Below are 12208 nucleotides of genomic sequence, written 5' to 3' on the forward strand. Positions count from 1 at the left end.
TTATAGCCATCTCGACTCCTTCTAGTGTGAAGAGATCAGTAGGATTTGAGATAGTATAGAGGTTTGTTTGTTTGTGTATCCCCCCTCGATGAGTAGGATCTAGTTCAGAGTAGAGGCTCTCAAAATGATTATACCAATCCTGGCATGTGATATGGTTAGGAATCACGTCAGGGTCTTTATTACCGACCCGTTTGGCTTTATTCCAAAATAGCTTAGGATCTCTGGCTATGCTTGCATCTTTTAGATCTTGCCAGTATAACTCATCCCAGTCTAGTTTCGCTTGATTAATTGCGATTTTATAGGCCTTTCTAGCTTCTCTAATTAAAAGACAGTTTTTACTTTTTATTACTAAAATAAAGGCCTTTTTTTTTGTCTGCAGTCCCCATTAATCCAAGTTTTTGACTCTTCTAATTAGTTCACCTGCGTTACTTACTATAAAGTATGCTCCTATCTGAGCTGTCATGCTATCATACAAATCTGGTATTTTCGCTAGTCCCCCTGGTTCCTCAGTGGCCTCTAGTAATAAACGAGTGTTTTCGCTCAAAGCATGACTTATGCCAGCTGTCAATGATTCTTGGGCAATAACTTTGGGCCATTTGAGGGTCATTCTGGAATTTGAGGGTACTAACTCTTTTGTGATCATAAGGGGTTCTAAAATCTGATTACGGTAAGGGAGAGAGACCCAAGGATTATCTATAGTCATACTTAATGTGTTATGGTCACTGTCTGTGGAAGGGAGAACTTCCATATCCAATATCTTTTTTCAGAACCTCACATCTACTAATATGTAGTCGATTCGTGACATCAGAAGGGGTTCTTCCATTTGCGGCCCTTAATCCAAATTCTAATGTGAGTGCATTAATCTGGATTGCAATTTGAGACAATTTTTTGATGGGGGGTATATTTAATGTTGGGACGCCCCATTTGGTATCTACTTCAGATAACCTCAGCAAATCCTCTGAGTCTAGTGGCTCAAAAGTGCAATTAAAATCACCTGCAATCGTAATACATGGGTTTGGTGCACAGTTGGCTAACTCATGTTCTAAGGACAGTACAATATTTGACGGTTTGCCCCCAGGTGTGCCTCTTATGTATACATTAAACAACTCCACAATTTTACCACATCTATGTCCCTTAATCGTGAGTCGCATGATATCTGGGTTATCACAATGATGTTCAATAATTTGGCAGCCCATATCAATCTTAATCCAGACAATGAGGCCTCCGGACAGTGACCATAACACATGACTAGTAAAGCAAGGTGATTCTGCGTTTTTTCGAAGAAGTTTATTACCACCCAAAGAAGGAATAGGTGGGGCGTTGCACAGTCTTCTACAGTTTGCAACTACTTGTGAGTAGGATTGTTTTTGCAGAGTATTAGGAGGGGGGAGTCCAGGAGGGCCTAAAGGCAAAGTAGGTTGAGCCTTAATAGAACGCTGTGAGTGGACGACGGAAGCTAGTGGCACAACACTGTCTATTTGATCTCCTAGCGGTGATATGCAATGCAAGTTGGATAAGGCACGGATGACTGGAGTATGCGATACATTATTAGAAACTAGGAGTTTGACGGTAGCCACTAACTTCTCAATTGTTGCTTTCAAGGACCCAACCTCCTCCCTAAGTAGCTGGAGAAGGGTCTGTGGGGATAGAGAACCTGTGTTATCTATCTCGTTTTGGCTCCTCTTCAAGGTTATAGTGGGATGTGAAAATTGTACATCCTCATGGGGATCAGACTCCCCAGCCAAGACTGCAAACCGATTTGTACAGGTGATTAGAGGGTCTATATGGCACGCTATGTCCTGGGCAGGAAGAATAGACAGTTGGAGAGGAGAATCAGGCGTCTGGGAAACTGACCCTGGTTGTGTTATCTCTCGACAAACAGCTGTTTCCTTACGTTGTAATTTCTGAAACATTGGTGGAACAATAGTAGGGCGTGGAGGGGTAGGGTCTTTTGAAGATGTCAAGTTAACAGGGTCGGTGGGAACCGGGTGGTCAACTCCCAATATCCCCTCATATTCTATAATAAGGTTATCGATTCTGTCCATAACACAGTTGTTATTCGTGGCTACTTTCTTGACTAGTTTCCTAGCCTTTTTCTCCTTTCCTACCCCACCAGTAGAACCACTTGCCCCCCCAGTACCATCCATTGTCTTTCTTTTGCCCATTGATGGACCAAGGTGGTTTGACTCTCTATATATATAATACAAAATAGATAAAACAGTTAAAACACACCTATCAAAACAATAATACAGGAGCCAAATTCCCACAAATGAATGCTTTACAGCAAGTCCAAGTATACTACTCTGTCATTAATCAGCACAGTACCTTGAGCGTCTTGATATATACGTCCTGATGGTCAAATGGTCAAATGACAGAGGGCTGGCCCTGCCCTGCCTCTTCCTGTCAATGACGGGCGAGGACGGGCCTGCTCTTGGCCCGCGCGCGTCCCGTGAAGAACACCGGCTCTTTTTAGCGCGAGGCAGGTCTGGTCCCTCCCTCCAGGGTGAGGAAATTCAAATTCGACCCCATCCCGTTTTGGTAACATCGTTGCGCTGTTGCCCCCACTCAGGCACCTTAAACCTCTATAGCGTTTCTTTCGTATTTTATGCTGTTGTACATATTACACGACCTCTCCTCTTCTCTTGAGCTGAACCCATCCTGAACCTCGTGAACCTCGGTTCAAAACAACCAATTCTCGAGATAAGCATCTATTGACCCTTGGTGACCGTTCTCCAGCCCCTACAGCTGTTTTACAAATCATCATCTCCAGCATGCACATGTGCCCTGTCGTAAAGTAATTTAACTAAGGAATGGCTAAGCCACCTGACCTGTCGGGTCGGGTAGAGAACACGACCTTAGGGAGAGAATTTGTATTGCCCATTATCCAGCATCTTGTACGAAGAATGTGTCCTTGTGGGCGATTTGTATTTTTATTGCACATGTAGGGGAGTTGTTGCTTTAGGGGATTCCAGCGCTACAAAAGATTGTGAGCCACAGATTGAAGTGACAGTCTCCTAAGAACCTACTTACGATGTACTTCTGGGACAACTGTACCTAGCTGCAGCTAAATAAATTGAAGTTCCTATGCTAACAGAGTGTTCCGTGTCTCTGTAACTTGGAAGGCGAACTCAGAGGATTTCAGGCATACCCTGTGCCACCTGGCTTAAGAAGCCAGGTTCTTCAAATGGTGCCCTCTGTGAGGCGGCTTCAGAGGATGTGGGTCCAGCCCGAGGATCGTGAGGAGCCCCGCCAGGAAATTCCGGAGGACGCGCACCACGTGATCAACCCCTGCATGTCGTAAGTGGACCGAAGGTTTTTACAGCGTGGCTTCTCCCTTCCGACGGCTGCGAAGACCTGCTGCCCTGACTGCCGCCACGCTTTGGCCCTCTTGGTTTTGGTATGGCGAGACGTTAGAACAGACCTCTGTTGGCGTGGGACTCATCTGGTTAAGTTAAGTATAGTGGCCACTCCTTTGTCTTTGTTTTGTTTGGTTCGACTTTTGCAAAAGCCGAAACCGAGGGGTGAGTGCAGTTTGTGTACCGTAAAGTGACTAATTAATCCCCTTGACGTTTGTAAGAAACTAGTGAGCTAGCGATGCCTGGTTTCAATAAGTTTGGTAATTGGTTTGGTTTTGATTGCAATAGGGATTCCCGACTGGAGGACTCTTGTCCAATTCCTCCGGCCGGGACTCCCACTTATGAAGTATACTCGAAACATGGTATCGGGCCCATAGCCTTTAATGAGGCGTGGGTCCGCTATACTAGGAAAGATGGTGTTTTACGGTGGCCGCAGCACGGCAGTTATCAGCTCAATATCTTAGATAATTTGGAAGACGCCCTGTTTAAACGGAAAGCCCGGCCGGCTATGTTTGACTCCTTTCGCTTATGGCGCAAGGAGGCCAAACAGAATGAAATGAAACAAGCTAAAAAAGATAGGAGAAATATGACTATTGTACAAGCTGCTCAGCAATTTAAAATTGACGAGACCAATCGTGCGATTGAGGTTTTAGATAGGCAACATCGTATGGCAGTCGATAGATGTTATCCAGTGTTGCCAACACCCCCTGCAGAGAAAAATGCGGACCCTGAGAAGAATCCTTTAATGTCCCACCTGTTGAGACTACCACCGCCCTATGCGCAAGGGACAAATGTACCTCCCGTACTGCCGCCTCCCCCGGGAGTGAATGCACCCTTATCGTTAGTACCTGCCCCACCTGTTGTTCCACCCGTCGCTCCCCAATTGGTTCCTGCACCCCCATTACAGCCTCTTCCGGTATTACCGAGCTCTCCCTTGCCTTCGGCTCCCCTTGTAAAGGCTACCCCCTCACCTGCTCCGCCTAATATTATGTCTCCTGTCCTAATGACGAATTCCCCTTCCGCTCGGAAGCGGATGATCGATACCGTTTCCGGCCTTTTGTCCCCTCTCTTTGGGACTTTGCAAACTACCCCCGTTCCTCCTCGCAGGCAAACTCATAGCCAGCTCCCCGGTCCTGACGAACAGGAAGTGCTAGACCTCCTTGCCCGACGGTGGGCCACGAAGGGCTCCCAGTATAATTTGCAGGATATTATGATTACCTTTAACCAGTGGGAAGCGCCGACACAAAGATACGTTTTTGATGTGATGTGTAATGTTTTAAGTCAAGAATGGGAAGATCTGGGGTTGGGGTCAGTTCCCCAGGGCCTGCTAGATGTACAGGCCGAGTTTGATAAAGGATCGATTGTGGGCGCTGAGGTCGAGGACGCGGTAGGGACGCTCGTCACGTTCAGAATGATGTTTGCTTGCCGGTCTTCGCCGAAACGCGATTCTTCTGTTATGCGAAAATTAAAGCACTACCCTATGAGGGAGGTTCCCCCAGTGTGGAGAGAGGAGGTCGCAGCTCAGGGAAACAATCCTCTTATACCTGCTCACTTCCAGCGTGTGTGGATGCACGTTCCTTGGAAACGTTCCAAAGTATTGGCCCTTAAGCAGTCGTTACCGGACCCCCGTAAAAATCCTGCTGGGTATTATAAAGAGTTGTCCCAAACTGTCGACGCATGTGTTATGAATTTGGCCGACATAGACATGCTCATGGGTAACGTAGTACCACAACCATTATGGGCCAGAATTCGGAAGGAAGACCACCCTGTGGAATTGGGGGGTAATTGGGCTGCCATTCTTGCCGCAGACAGACTCCAAGTGGGTGGTGCTAAACCAGAGCCGTTAGTTACGGAACTCCCACCTAGAATTATTGCCTTACTGAAAACTATGATGCCCCCTCTGCGAGTTAGTAGGGATAAACTAGCAGCTTGTAAGCAAAAAGCGGACGAAAATGTCTCTGATTTCTTCACTCGTTTTGAGGAGACGTTCATCGATCATAGTGGTCAGGATATGAGCACGGAAGGTGGCCAACGACTGTTTATGGATAAATTTGTGTCTAATTTTGTTCCGGAAATATCAAATAAATTAAAGAATTCCGAAAGTGCGTGGGCCATGTCATCTTCTGCCCAGATACTGGCCACTGCTCAGCATTATGAGAATAGGGATAAAGAGGAGAGAGAGAAACTAGATAAAAAGACGAAAGAACTGAAAACAAAAGTTCTCTTGCAACAGGCTTATCCTCCTCACCCTGCCCAACAGGAATATCAGCCGCCTCCACAATTTCAGAGACCGTTGCAGAGGTCTGGGCCTTTTATTCCCAGACCTGCGCTGGGCCAGAATGAATGCGCCTATTGTAAGGAAGACGGCCATTTAAAATATAATTGCCCAGTTTTGTTACAGCGTACGAGTGGCACCCCCGGGTCGCGAGGCCGGGGTGGTTATCAGTCAACATCGAGAGGTAGAGGGCGGGGCACACAGCCTAATAACCCACGTTCCATGCCCCCTGAAAACTCCATGAACTATTTTGATCAGCGCAATGTTCAGTCTACCAACTATTACAATGATGATTACTATACCGAGGATGAGAGCCAGAATTGCCAATCTAGTTAGGACAGCCTTGGACAAAGTAAGGGAATAGTATCAATTCCAGTGGACCAAAACGGGCCTTATGTTGATGTGGTAGCACTAGGTGTTACAGAGCCATTCCTATTAGACACTGGTGTGACAAAGAGCTCTATGATTCCCTCTAAACTCCCTGGGGCACCTTTGTCTGGCTGTACGAATGTTTCTGTGGGATTTTCTGGCGCCCCAGTTCAGAACCCAGTTTCACGCCCTTTGCCCATTTCAATAGGTCCTTACAAATTGGAGGCCCCGCTTCTTTTAACAACTGGTTGTGGTGAAAATTTGTTGGGTTTGGATTTATTGAAAAAATTGTATGCAACATTGCACTGTTCTCCTTCTGGTGTGCGTCTTACCCTAGGTAAGAAATTGACGTCATCGATGTATTTGTCCACAGACCAGCTTCCTCCTGAATTACAGTCTCTTTCTGCCACCCTCTGGGCCACGGCCCCAATGATGTGGGCCTCTTACAAATTCCACCCTATATTGTAACCATTAAGCCCAATGTTAAATTCCCTCGCATTCCACAATATAAAATTTCCAGTGACGGCGAAAAGGCTCTTTTAACTATAGTTCACGATTTGGTACAAAATGGTGTGGTCGAAGAGACTAGGGGAAATGTATGCAACAGCCCTGTTCTGCCCGTTTTTAAACGGACCGGCCCCTCCCAGCCACCTGTTTATCGTTTTGTGATTGATCTCAGAGAAGTCAATAAGATTGTAGTACCTCAATTCCCTGTTGTCCCAGACATTAATGCCATATTGACAATGGTACCTGCCTCAGCTTCCTGGTTTTCTGTCATTGACCTCAAAAATGCTTTTTTCAGCATACCTATTGCTGAGGACAGTAGGGATATTTTTGGATTCTCCTTAGCAGGCCCAAGCTTCCGGTTCAAGAGGGCTCCCCAAGGGTATTGCGAGAGCCCCTCCATTTACAGTCAAGCATTAAAATCACAGCTCGACACTATGCCTTTACCACCAGGTACGACTCTTATTCAATATGTGGATGACCTGTTGGCTGCAGCAGATTCGGAGGACACTTGTAAAAAGGCCACTGTTTCATTGTTACGCCACTTATCTGACCACCACCACAAGGTTTCACCGTCTAAATTGCAATATTGTTGCCAAGAGGTTACCTATCTAGGTCATCTCTTGTCAAAGGAGGGACGACGATTGACCCCAGAACGTATCCAAGCAATTGCCCAAATGCCTATTCCATGTACGCAAAAAGAGGTGCGTGCCTTTTTAGGTATTACCTCTTACTGTAGACAATGGATCCCCAATTTCTCCCTTCTGGCAAAACCCTTGTTGGCACTGACTCTTAAAGACACACCACACCCTTTCCCATGGTCAGCGGAATGCCAGAAAAGTTTCACTGATTTACGTACTGCCTTGTGCTCTGCTCCTGTGTTAGGTACTCCTGATTACAGTAAACCTTTCACACTCTATGTTCATGAGAAAGAAGGTTGCGCATTATCAATTTTAACGCAACGATTTGGGGACAGGCAACGTCCCTGTGCCTATTTCTCTGCCACATTAGATCCAGTGGCCAAGGCTTTACCTAGCTGTCTGAGAGCAGCAGCAGCAGCAGCAGTTTCAATTCGCCAGTCTGCCGGATTGGTATTAGATAATACCCTCATTGTCATGGTGCCACATGCAATAGACACCCTCCCAAACAGAACAAAGACGCAACACCTCACGAGTGCCCGCCTTTCGGGGTATGAACCGACACTCTTGGCTAGCCACATACACATTAAACGATGTAATGTCCTGAACCCGGCAACATTGCTGCCGATTCCAGTAGAAAATAGTACACCGGAGCAACATGATTGTTTCCTCCGCACGGAGGAAGAGACAAGAGGCAGAGTTGATTTGAAGGATACTCCACTCCCGGACCCGGATGGGACCCTATGGGTGGACGGTTCCTGTTTTAAGCTTCCCAATGGCGAAACAACTGCAGCCTATGCAGTCACTACCTTGTACACTGTTGTGGAAACAGCACGGATTATGCATAATTCAGCCCAGGCAGCTGAATTGATAGCACTGACCAGAGCGTGTGTGTTGGCTGAAGGAAAAAGGGTGAATGTGTTCACTGATAGTCAGTATGCGTTTGGAGTGGCCCATAGTTTTGGCCGCCTGTGGAAGGAAAGAGGTTTTCTCACATCCCATGGCACTAAGATACAGCATGGCCAATTGGTAAATGACCTTCTTGAATCGCTTACCTTGCCCACTCAGATAGCAATTGTAAAGTGTAGCGCACATAGGAAGATTACTGATGATGTAGGTCAAGGAAATGCTTTTGCAGACCAGATAGCGAAAGAGACAGCTAAGGACACCACTAGCCGCATGTACGTTGTGGACTCCCTAGATGGGTTGCACAAGGTGGGATGTGTGAGAATACTCTGGAGAGTGTGAAAATGATCCAGGCGGAAGCCACAGAGAAGGAATTAAGTACGTGGAAAGAAAGTATGGGAAGGTTGGATGTGACAGGGTGCTGGACAGATTTGTCAGAGCATCAACGCTGGTTGTTACCAGATGCTTACGTACTACCAATAGTGACCATGGCACATGGTCCAGCCCACATCAGCGCAAAAGGTATATGCAAACTTCTGGCCCCAGTATGGCAGAATGTGGGGATACCTAAATGCGCAGACAATCTGGTTAAACACTGTATTGTATGTTTGATGCATAATCTGGGGAAGGGAACACCAACACCGGCAGGCTTCTTTGCTCCCCCAACATACCCTTTTGAGGTATTACAAATAGATTACATTCACATGGAACGATTTTACAATTTGAAGTACGTTCTTGTTGTGGTATGTGCCTTCTCCCGATGGATAGAGGCCTATCCTCTGAAAGATAATACTGCTCTATCAACGGCGAAAGTCTTCTGAAAGGAATTTCTGCCGAGATTTGGGTTACCTAGAATTATTTGGAGTGACAACGGGAGTGAATTTGTGGGCCAGATCATGCAGAAAGTATGTGCTGGTCTTGGCATCAAGCAAAAGTTCCACGCATCAAACCATCCCCAGTCAGCAGGTTTGGTGGAATGCTATAATGGCACTCTCAAGCTTAAGTTAGCGAAAATTCAAGCCAGCGCGGGTCTGGCTTGGCCTGATGCCTTGCCCTTGGCTCTCTTATCTACCAGAACAACCACCCATTCCCGTATGGGGCTTAGTCCCTATGAGGTTGTGTTCGGACGCCCGGCAAATGTTTGGGGAGTCCCACGGCCCAAGAAATACTCCGAGATAGAGCATCCATTGTTAATTGATTATTTGTATGAACTCACCACTAAGCTACGTGTCCTTCACCAACTGGTACAAGATACTTTGCCTCAGGCTTCAACTAATCCTGGTCATACCATACGGCCGGGAGACTGGGTCTGCGTTAAAAACTTCCAGAGGTCGAAGAACTTGGAACCTCGCTGGAGAGAACCCCGCCAAGTACTTCTGACAACGCGCACTGCAGTGAAGGTCGTCGGCAAAAAGAACTGGGTACATGGGGTGCATTGCAAGAAAGTGCCCTTACCTTTGCCTTATGATCAGTGGCTTCGTAACCCAATTGGCGATTCTGAAATTGAAAGAATACCAAGATTTGAACTGTTTAGCGATGCACACCTAGACTCTGCCAGATCACAGAAAAACGACGGCGAGGCCTTCCAAGCAACCGTAGCACCGACATCGAAATTGGGCATTACTGGACCACATCTCCTTTTCCAAGAACAAACTGTACCTGGTTCCCAGAGATACGATTTGAGGCCCAGGTTGAATAGAAATTCCTCAATAGTACCTCATTGACTTTGTCTTTTATCTAGGCCTGGGCGAAGCACTACGCTACGCTCGCGTAGTTTGCGAAGTTCGCGCTACTTCGCGCTACGCGAACTGCACGTAGCACAGTGCGAACACGCGTAGCGTAGTGTTGCGTAGTGCTGCGGTCATTTTTTGCTTGCTCGCGGTCCTCAACGTCAAGTTGGCGACCGCGAGCAAGCAAAATGACATCCTGGCGAGACTTTTTCCTTGTTCGCGATCGCGAGCATGGAAAATAAACCTCCCGGCGAGATTCCCAACGCGAGAAGGTCAGGTTTCTCATTGCGAGGGGTCGCGTATGCTCACGACCGCTCGCGATGAGAAACTACCAGTTCGCGTTGAGAAAGCTGCAGCTCGAGTAAAAATCTACTCGAGCAGCAGAAAACTACAGCTCGCACTGTGCAAGATGCCATTTTCAATGATTGCACAGTGCCGGTTGCTTGTCTGCACTGTGCAATCATTGAAAACAACATCTTGCACAGTGCGAACATGTTACTTCGCAGTTCGCGAAGTGCTACGCGTAGCTCGCGTAGTGCGAACTTCACTTTGCGTAGCTTCGCGAAGTGCTACTTCGCGAACTACGCCCACCCTTAATAATATACATATATATATGCATATGCATTTATATATATGTATGTGTATACATATATACATATATATATATACACACACATATAAACATGCCATACATTTGTCATAAGTAAGACTGTTAGTGCTCTAGTTGTTCTTTAGAACACTCGGGGACATTCTGTCATTGGGCTATATTTGGGCTACATCTGGGTGATATTTGTGCTATATTTGTGCTCTTTTGTCTTTGGTGGCCTATCTTGGGAGACTTATTTGTTATGAAATTTCCTAATTTACTACAGTCTCCTCAGTAGGAAATACTTTCAGTTTTTAGTTTGATTTCATCAAGAAGGCATTCAGATGTGTCACACATTTGCCATAAATTCTGAATGTGAGCACTCTAGTTGCTCATTAAATCACTGCAGTAAAGCCACTGCTCACCAGGGAAGTCTGCTACTGGTATTGAAAGTGCATGTTTCAGTCTGCATGTCAGAATGTTTTAATGAAATAGAAGAGGATTTGAGAAGTTACCCAAAGTGTGCCCTAATTTGTCTTTTTTCAGCACGAATCATAATTTCTATGGCAAAATGAACCCCCTCATTGTGTTCCTTTTAAATTAAGCTACTCACTCTCTACTACTCACTCGCTACCACTCTCTACTACTCACTCTGTACTACTCTCTACTACTACTCTCTACTACTCACTCTACTACTCTCTACCACACACTTTCTACTACTCTACTACTCACTCGCTACTACTCTCCACTACTCTCTCTCTACTATTCCCTCTCTACTACTCACTCTACTACTATCTACTACTCACTATCTACTAATCTCTCTCTACCACTCACTCTCTACTATTCACTCTCTACTACTCAGTCTCTAATACTCACTCTCTATTACTCGCTCTCTACTACTCTCTACTTCTCACTCTCCACTTCTCACTCTCTACTACTCGCTCTCTACTACTCTCTATTACTCTCTATTACACTCTCTACTACTCACTCTCAACCACTCTCTACTACTCACTCTACTACTCTCAACTACTCTCTAGCACTCATTCTCTACTACTCTACTACTCACTCTCTACTACTCTCTACTACTCTCTCTCTACTACTCACTCTACTATTCACTCTACTACTCTCTAACACTCACTCTCTACTATTCTCTCTCTACTACTCACTCTCTACTACTCTCTACTACTCACTCTCTACTACTCACTCTCTACTACTCACTCTCTACTACTCACTCTCTACTACTCTCCGCTACTCACACTCCACTACTCACATTTAACTACTCACTCATTACTACTCTCTACTACTCACTCTACTACTCACTCTCTACTATTCTACTTCTCTCTACTACTCCCTCGACTACTAACTCTCTAATACTCTCTCTACTGCCCACTCTCTACTACTCTCTACTACTCACTCTCTACTACAAACTCTCTACTACTTGCTCTCTACAACTCGTACTCTACTACTCTCTACTACTCACTCTACTACTCACTCTCTACTACTCCCTACTACTCACTCTACTGCTCACTCTCTACTACTCTCTACTTCTCCACTACTCTTTACTACTCACACTCTACTACTCTACTACTCCCTACTACTCTCTCTCTACTACTCACTCTCTACTACTCATTCTCTACTACTCACTCTCTATTACCCTCTACTACTCACTCTCTACTACTCTCTCTCTACTACTCACTCTCTACTACTCACTCTCTACTACTCACTCTCTACTACTCACTCTCCATTACTCTCTACTACTCACTCTCTACTACTCTCTCTCTACTACTCACTCTACTACTCACTCTACTACTCACTCTCTACTACTCACTCTCTACTACTCTCTA

This window comes from Triturus cristatus, chromosome 2_1 (genome assembly GCF_964204655.1).
Source record: "Triturus cristatus chromosome 2_1, aTriCri1.1, whole genome shotgun sequence".
Classification (NCBI taxonomy): domain Eukaryota; kingdom Metazoa; phylum Chordata; class Amphibia; order Caudata; family Salamandridae; genus Triturus; species Triturus cristatus.